The sequence below is a fragment of the Pan troglodytes genome, chromosome 4, assembly GCF_028858775.2.
Source record: "Pan troglodytes isolate AG18354 chromosome 4, NHGRI_mPanTro3-v2.0_pri, whole genome shotgun sequence".
NCBI classification, from domain to species: domain Eukaryota; kingdom Metazoa; phylum Chordata; class Mammalia; order Primates; family Hominidae; genus Pan; species Pan troglodytes.
This window is the reverse complement of record NC_072402.2, coordinates 107,128,636-107,136,353: the sequence shown is the minus strand read 5'-3', so window position 1 is coordinate 107,136,353 and position 7,718 is coordinate 107,128,636.

The following is a 7,718-nucleotide window of genomic DNA, read 5'->3' as shown; positions in this document are numbered from 1 at the left end:
CTCCGTCTAAAAAACAAAACAAAACAAAACAAAAAATGAAACAAACAACCAAAAAAGACAAAAAGAAATGTACCAGCCCTGAAGCAAAGTTTTGGCATTCTAGTATTTATGGTTTTCCCAGCAAAACAGTTAGCTCCCCTTGAAGTAAAGCCTGACAATCAGCAAGTCCCACACATATTCATGGACCTTCCAATTAATTTATTATTCAAATAAGAACACAAATGAAGGATTATCATATATTTGAAGAAAGCTTGCAATAAGAAAGAGAAATATTAAAATTTAAAAATGCTGTAAATGACACCGAAAGAAACCAACATAGTTCAAGGAACAGAAGGAATCTTTGCAAAGGAAAAAAAAAAATCTCTAATTAGAATCTGTACTGCACTCCAGCCTGGGCGACAGAGTGAGACTGTGTCTCAAAAAAAACAAACAACAACAAAAAAACCAGGATCTTTGGAGAAATTCAAGAAAAGATTATATCCATAATATAACAGGAATATGGCATGAAAAAGAAATCATAGGAATTAAAAAAACGATGGTTGAAAAATTCTGGCCAGGTGCGGTGGCTCATGCCTGTAATCCTAGCACTTTGGGAAGCCAAAGCAGGCAGATCACCTGAGCTCAGGAGTTCGAGACCACCTTAGGTAACATGGTGAAATCCTGTCTCTACTAAAATACAAAATATTAGCTGGGCGTGGTGGCATGCGCCTGCAATCCCAGCTATTCAGAAGGCTGAGGCATGAGAATCACTTGAGCCCCGAAAGCACAGGTTGCAGTGAGCCAAGATCACACCACTGCACTCCAGCTTGGGCAACAGAGTGAGACTCCATCTCAAAAAAAAAAAAAAAAAGAAAAAGAAAAATTCAATACAAGTAATAAAATATAAAGTTTAAGAATTCTCCAAGAAATTCAAACAAAAAGAAGATGAAAGAGTGAGAGAAAACAATTGGAAGATATCTGGAGAGGAAAGAAAAGAGAATTGAGGAAATTATCAACGTAATAATACAAGAAAATTTCCCTGGGCTCAAAGATTTAAGTATTTATACAGAATAGGATTTACCCAATGCTTAGCACATGAGTCAAAAAAAAAAAAAAAAAAAGAAAGAAGAAAAGAAACACATTTAGAACAAATTGTTGCAAAATTTTAAAACACAAAGAGGAAATGTACTAAAACTTTTCTGAGAGGAAAAAAAATCAGGTTACCTACTGTTTTATTTAGAAATAGTTTTAGAGAACTTAATCCACTCTAGCAAGTTTGGTCAGAAAAAAAGTGTATTATTTGTTACAAAATGTCTCACACTACTGTTGGGAAGGCTGATGAAATAGGCTCTAATTTGAGCTTCCACGAACTACCCCTAAAGTCACACTGCAAAACTAGGACAAAAGAACTTATGCCCTTACCATAAGCACCAAGAGCTGCTTGGCAATTCAAGGAAAACTTCACTGTCGCTCCCAGCTCCAGTACCACACAATCTCTAGCACAATTCATACCAACAAGATGATGTCCCAACCTGACTCTGGACTGCCACAGAACTCAATATCAGATACTAGATCTTTGCCACAGCTGCTAGACATAATTCCAATTCCTCCAAACTGGGTCTGCAGCAGAAACAGCCAAAACAGCAGAATGGTAGCTTTGACTTATGAAATTCACTTCACCTTCCAAATCTCATGTGGGTGCATGTAATTGGCAGAACCTATGTGATATCTGGCAGTCTAACAGCTAAGGAATCCAAGAAATGGAGTCCTAACAAGCGCTGTCTCCCATATTTAAAGGCATGTTAAAAAGTTGTAATGAAGGTTGAAGAAGCCAGCTCTGATTGTCTATCACTGTGGTACTTGTGCCTGCAAAGTCTGTAACTCCAGGGAAAAAGGTTTGAAGACTATAGAATATTAGAGGTGTGTATTATTGTTACTGACTGCTTAGCAAAGTATAAGATGAAGGAGATAAGCTCAGGTGAGAAATGGCTATTTACAAATAGAAATGAAACAGAAATTCCAGAAGTTTGGGGCTGCAAATGACTGGGAAAGTGAACTTCCACTACTAGACCCTAAACTGTGAGCTAAAAAAAAACAAGAAAGGTTTTGATCAACAAAGACCAATTAAGACCAATCTTTATGAAAAAATTCAGTTTAAGAGCATGGCTTTCTCACCCAAGCCTGATGGAATCAAGGTATAATCACCATTAAATGGAAAGAGAGAGACACGGAAATGAGGAAGCAAAGAATTAAACCAGACTTGAGAATTAAATCTAGAAAGAAGTTTGAATATGGCTAATGAGTCATAGAACTACCTAAAAGGAAAAATATCAGAAATTTATTAAGAATTGGAAGGAATTATACTGCTAAAGAACCATGAGTCTAGACTTTAAAAATGCATTTTCCTATTAAAACTTTAAAAACAACTGTCTGGTGTGCTTCTGGTTGAATTCTGCTACTAATTAACTCCTATCAGACTAACCTACCCACTGACAGCAACAATAAACACTAGGAAAACGTATACAACAAATGTTTGAAGGCATAAAAAATTAGCAATGTTGGAAACACTTGAGAGCCTATGATCCTTGAGAAAAGGGTAACTCATGACGTGAGCTTCACATTCATACTGACTTTTCCCTAAGAGCAATTTGGTTTTTACCAAATTTACCAAATTGTGATACCAAGGAAGAGTTCAAACAGAAAGTGGATACACCAAGGACCCTTAGTACACAGAACAGACAGAGGTAAGAGTTCAAGGTTGCCAAAATGGCTGAACTCAAGAGGAAATACCCACAAGAGGAGAGAACTGCAAAGAAAGAAACTAAAAACTCTTTATACAAGTTTCCCTCAAGTTATTAGCTGACTCCTAAATGATTTATGCAAACAGCAAGGCTACAAGAAAACCAGCAGAAAATACCAACTGAGACTATAATAAAGAGCTGAGAAGGTTTCAGCAGTCATATGGCCCAGCAGACAAAGATAGGAATTTAAGTCCTGCCGAGAGAGAGGGACCTTGGTCAATATCCCAGGCTTTCTGTTGAGACCCCAGAAGGGTAGCTCTGTGAGTCAGGACCATGACCTGGGAATAAGGGATATATCCTAGCAATAAAGGCAAAGCTGAAATAGACCAACCCTAACATAGCCTAACAGCAATCCTCCACAGATTCAAAGTGATCTGCTGGCAGATCATGATCGCTAATGACAATGACTTGCCTGCTAGATCAATACAAATCTCAGAAATATTTCAAACTCACTTTCTCCATGCTTTCTCCATTCTGTTGGCTGGATATTGATACTCAGACTGATCATGAAAGATACACGTATTAAAGATGGTAGACCTCAGTTTCCTAAATGTGAAGCAGAGCATCCTGCTCATTCTGCTAAATGGCTTTTTAATAATAAGCAATATTATGTTGTGCTACTAAGACTTGAGAAGTTGATTTATTACAGTGACTAATATATAACTAATAAAACCTCTCTGTAGTCACCACCTCATTTAAATGCTATGACACACGTATTATGTTATTATCTCTATTTTCTAGCTCAGGAAACTAAGGCTCAGGAAAAGTAGATAATCAACCCAAGGACATACATGAAAAGGCTAAGATTAGATTTCCTATTTCTTCTTGAGTCAGTTTTGGTAGTTTGTGTCTTTCCAGAGATTTGTCATTTTATCAAGATTTTCTAGCCTGTCAGCTTACAAATGTTCTCAGTATTTCCTTATGTTAATCTTTTATTTCTGTAAGGTCAGTAGTAACGTCTCCTCTAACATTCCTGATTTTAGGAATTTGAGTCTTTTTTCTTTTTCTCTTGTTCAGTCTAGTGAAAGGCTCATCATTTTAAAAAATATATTTTTGAAGATCCAACTTCTGGTTCTGTTGAAAACCAGACATTTAAAAAATATGACATGGCAGCTCTGGAAAATGGAGTCTTTCTCCTTCCTGGGCTTTTTTTGTTGTTGCTACCATTTATTGTTGCTTGTTTAGTCACTTTTCTGAACTACTTCTATGAAGTCTATATTCTTTGTCCTGTGTGGCTACTCGCACTGCTTCGTTAGTTTAATGTTTCTGCTTGCTTAGCTTAGTGTTCTGCTAATGAGTAGACATATTTTCTGAAGACCTGGAAACAACATATCTCCCAGGGTTTAGTGAGGGTCTGTGTGTACTGGAGCATGGCTTCAACACCAAGGCAGGCAGTTAATAACTCTCCCTTAGCTTTCACTTCCTACTTATATAGAGCCTCAAGATCAGCCTAAGGTGAATGCTTAGGGTCTTCACAGGTCTTTCCTGAGTGTATGAACAGTTTCACACAGCTGTGGACATGTGTGTGAGCTTCTAGATCCCCAGGAATGTGTTGGAGTTGGTATTAGGCCATTTTCACACTGCTGACAAAAACATACCTGAGACTGGGCAATTTACAAATGAAGTGGTTTATTGGACTCACAGTTTCACGTGGCTGGGGAGGCTTCACAGTCATGGCAGAAGGTGAAAGGCATGTCTCACATGGTGGCAGACAAGAGAAGAGAGTTTGTGCAAGGAAACTCCCCTTTTTAAAACCATTGGATCTTGTGATACTTATTCACTATCATGAGGACAGTACAGGAAAGACCCACCCCCATGATTCAACCATCTCCCACCAGGTCCCTTCTACAACACATGGGAATCCAAGATGAGTTTTGGGTGGGGACACGGCCAAACTATATCATTCTGTCCCTGGCCCCTCCCAAATCTCATGTTTCAAAACCAATCATGCCTTCCCAGCAGTCCCCAAAAGTCTTAACTCATTTCAGCATTAACTCAAAAGTCCACAGTCCAAAGTCTCATCTGAGACAAGGCAAGTCCCTTCTGCCTATGAGCATGTAAAATCAAAAGCAAGTTAGTTACTTGCGAAATACAATGGGGGTACAGGCATTGGGTAAATATAGCCATTCCAAATTGGAGAAATTGGCTAAAACAAAGGGGCTACAGGCCCCAGGCAAGTCCAAAATCCAGCAGGGCAGTCAAATCTTAAAGCTCCAAAATGATTTCCTTTGACTCCATGTCTTGTATCCAGGTCATGCTGATACAAGAGATGGGTTCCCATGGTCTTGGGGAGCCCTCCCCTGTGGCATTGCAGGATACAGCCTCCCTCTCAGCTGCTTTCATGGACTGGCGTTGAGTGTCTGTGGTTTTTCCAGGCACATGGTACAAGCTGTCAGGACAGCTACCCTCCAAGGGGTCTGGAGGATGGTGGCCCTTTCTCACAGCTCCACTAGGCAGTGCCCTAGTAGGCACTCTGTGTGGGGGCTACAACCCCACATTTCCCTTCCTCACTGCCCTAGCAGAGGTTTTCTGTGAGGGTGTTGTCCCTGCAGCAAACTTCTGCCTGGGCATCCAGGTGTTTCCACACATCCTCTGAAATCTACGTAGAGGTTCCCAAACCTCAATTCTTGACTTGTGTGCACTCACAGGTACAACACCACATGGAAGCTGCCAAGGCTTGGGGCTTGCACCCTCTGAAGCCATGGCCTGAGCTCTATGTTGGCCCCTTTCAGTCACAGCTGGAGTGGTTGAGACACAGGGTACCAAGTCAGTAGACTGCACACAGCATAGGCACCCTGGGCCTGGCCCAGGAAACTATTTTTTCCTCCCGGGCCTCCAGGCCTACGAATGGAAGGGGCTGCCGTGAAGACATCTGACATGCCCTGGAGACATTTTCCAGATTAACATTCAGCTCCTCATTACTTATGCATATTTCTGAAGCTGGTCAGAATTTCTCTTCAGGAAATGAGATTTTCTTTTCAATTGCATTGTCAGGCTGCAAATTTTCCAAACTTTTATGCTCTGCTTCCCTTATAAAACTGAATGCCTTTAACAGCACCCAAGTCACCTCTTGAATGCTTTGCTGCTTAGAAATTTCTTCCGCTGGATACCCTAAATCATCTCTTTCAGCTTCAAAGTTCCACAAATCTCTAGGGCAGGAGCAAAATGCTGCCAGTCTCTCTGCCAAAACATAACAAGAGTCACCCTTCTCCATCTGAGACCACCTCAGTCTGGATTTCATTGTCCATACCATTATCAGCATTTTGGGCAAAGCCATTCAACAAGTCTCTAGGAAGTTCCACACTTTCCCACATTTTTCTGTCTTCTTCTGAGCCCTCCAAACTGTTCCAACCTCGGTCTGTTACACAGTTCCAAAGTCACTTCCACATTTTTGGGTATCTTTTCAGCAATGCCCCACTCTACTGGTACCAATTCACTGTATTAGTCCATTTTCACACTGCCATAAAAATATACCTGAGATTGGACAACTTACAAAAGAAAGAGGTTTATTGGACTTACAGTTTCATGTGGCCTGGGAGGCCTCACAATCATGGCGGAAGGTAAAAGTAACGTCTCATGTGGTGGCAGACAAGAGAAGAGAGTTTGTGCAGGGAAACTCCCCTTTTTAAAACCATCAGACCTTGTGAGACTTATTCACTATCATGAGAACAACACAGGAAAGATCCGCCCCCATGATTCAACCACCTTCCACCATATCCCTCCTACAACACATGGGAATTCAGGATGAGATTTGGGTGGGGACACAGCCAAGCCATATCAGAGTTTTCAAAGTTCCTGTGGATATCTCATTCTCCAGCTTTTCCTTTTGAGGTAGGAGATCAGCAGGATCTGTTTTTTGAGCGCTGGTCAATACCCCTGTCACTACTGCTCTTACCAGAGCAGGATCTGGTAGAAAACAGAGTGCAGTAAAGAAACCAGCTGAAACCAGCAAAGGGCAACAAAAGTGACCTCTAGCTGCCCACACTGTTCATTAGTATAAAGACACTCCTGCTGGGACCATGACAGTTTACAAATGCCATGGCAACAAGCCATGGCAACAGCCTGAAAGTTACCTTATATGGATCTAAAAACTCCTCACCTCTAGAAAGTTCTAATAATACACCTCTTAATTAGCATATAATTAAAAGCGGGTATAAATACAGCTTCCAACAGCCCATATGCTGCTACTCTGGGCACACTGCCCATGGGTTACCACTGCTTTGCAAGGAGCAGTATCTCTGCTGCTGCTGTACACTGCCACTTCAATAAAAATTGCTGTCTAACACCAGCAGCTTGCCATCGAATTTTTCCCTGGGTGAACCCAAGAACCTTCCTGGGCTAAGCCCCAGTTTTGGGGCTCTCTTGCACTGCATCAGTTTCAAGTGTTTGGTTAAGCTGTATTTGGCCCCACCTGTTTCCACTGCCTAAGACAGTGGCAAAGTTAATCAATGTTTTTGTTTTTGACAAATGACCCCTGGGGAAAAGTCTTTGCACTGGGTGAGCCTGGAGTGAAATCAAACAAAGGCAGCCTTGTAAAATCTGCAGAATCACCAGATAGGTCAAATAATGACAGTTCTCTGGAAATTAAGCTCTTTAAAGGAGCTCCAACACCATTCTACTTCCCCTACTGGCTACCAGCCTGCTCATTTTCACAATTGTGGGCTGTTGGTTTTCAAAGCTACAATGGAGCTGGACATGTGGCTGTTAGAGTAGGGCAAGTCAAAATGACACAAAACTGGCTGTTCTTAGAGATTCAGCTGTTTGAATAAATACTCCCTGGATTGCTGCAAACCTTTGGTAAATTTTCAGAGTTCTAAAAAAGTTAGTTCTGACAATTTTGCCAGTGTTCTCATTGCTGAAGAGAATTTTCAGAGGTCCTTACACCTTCATTTTGGCTGACATCACTTTAAGGCTATGATTAGAACATAGATCCTCTCA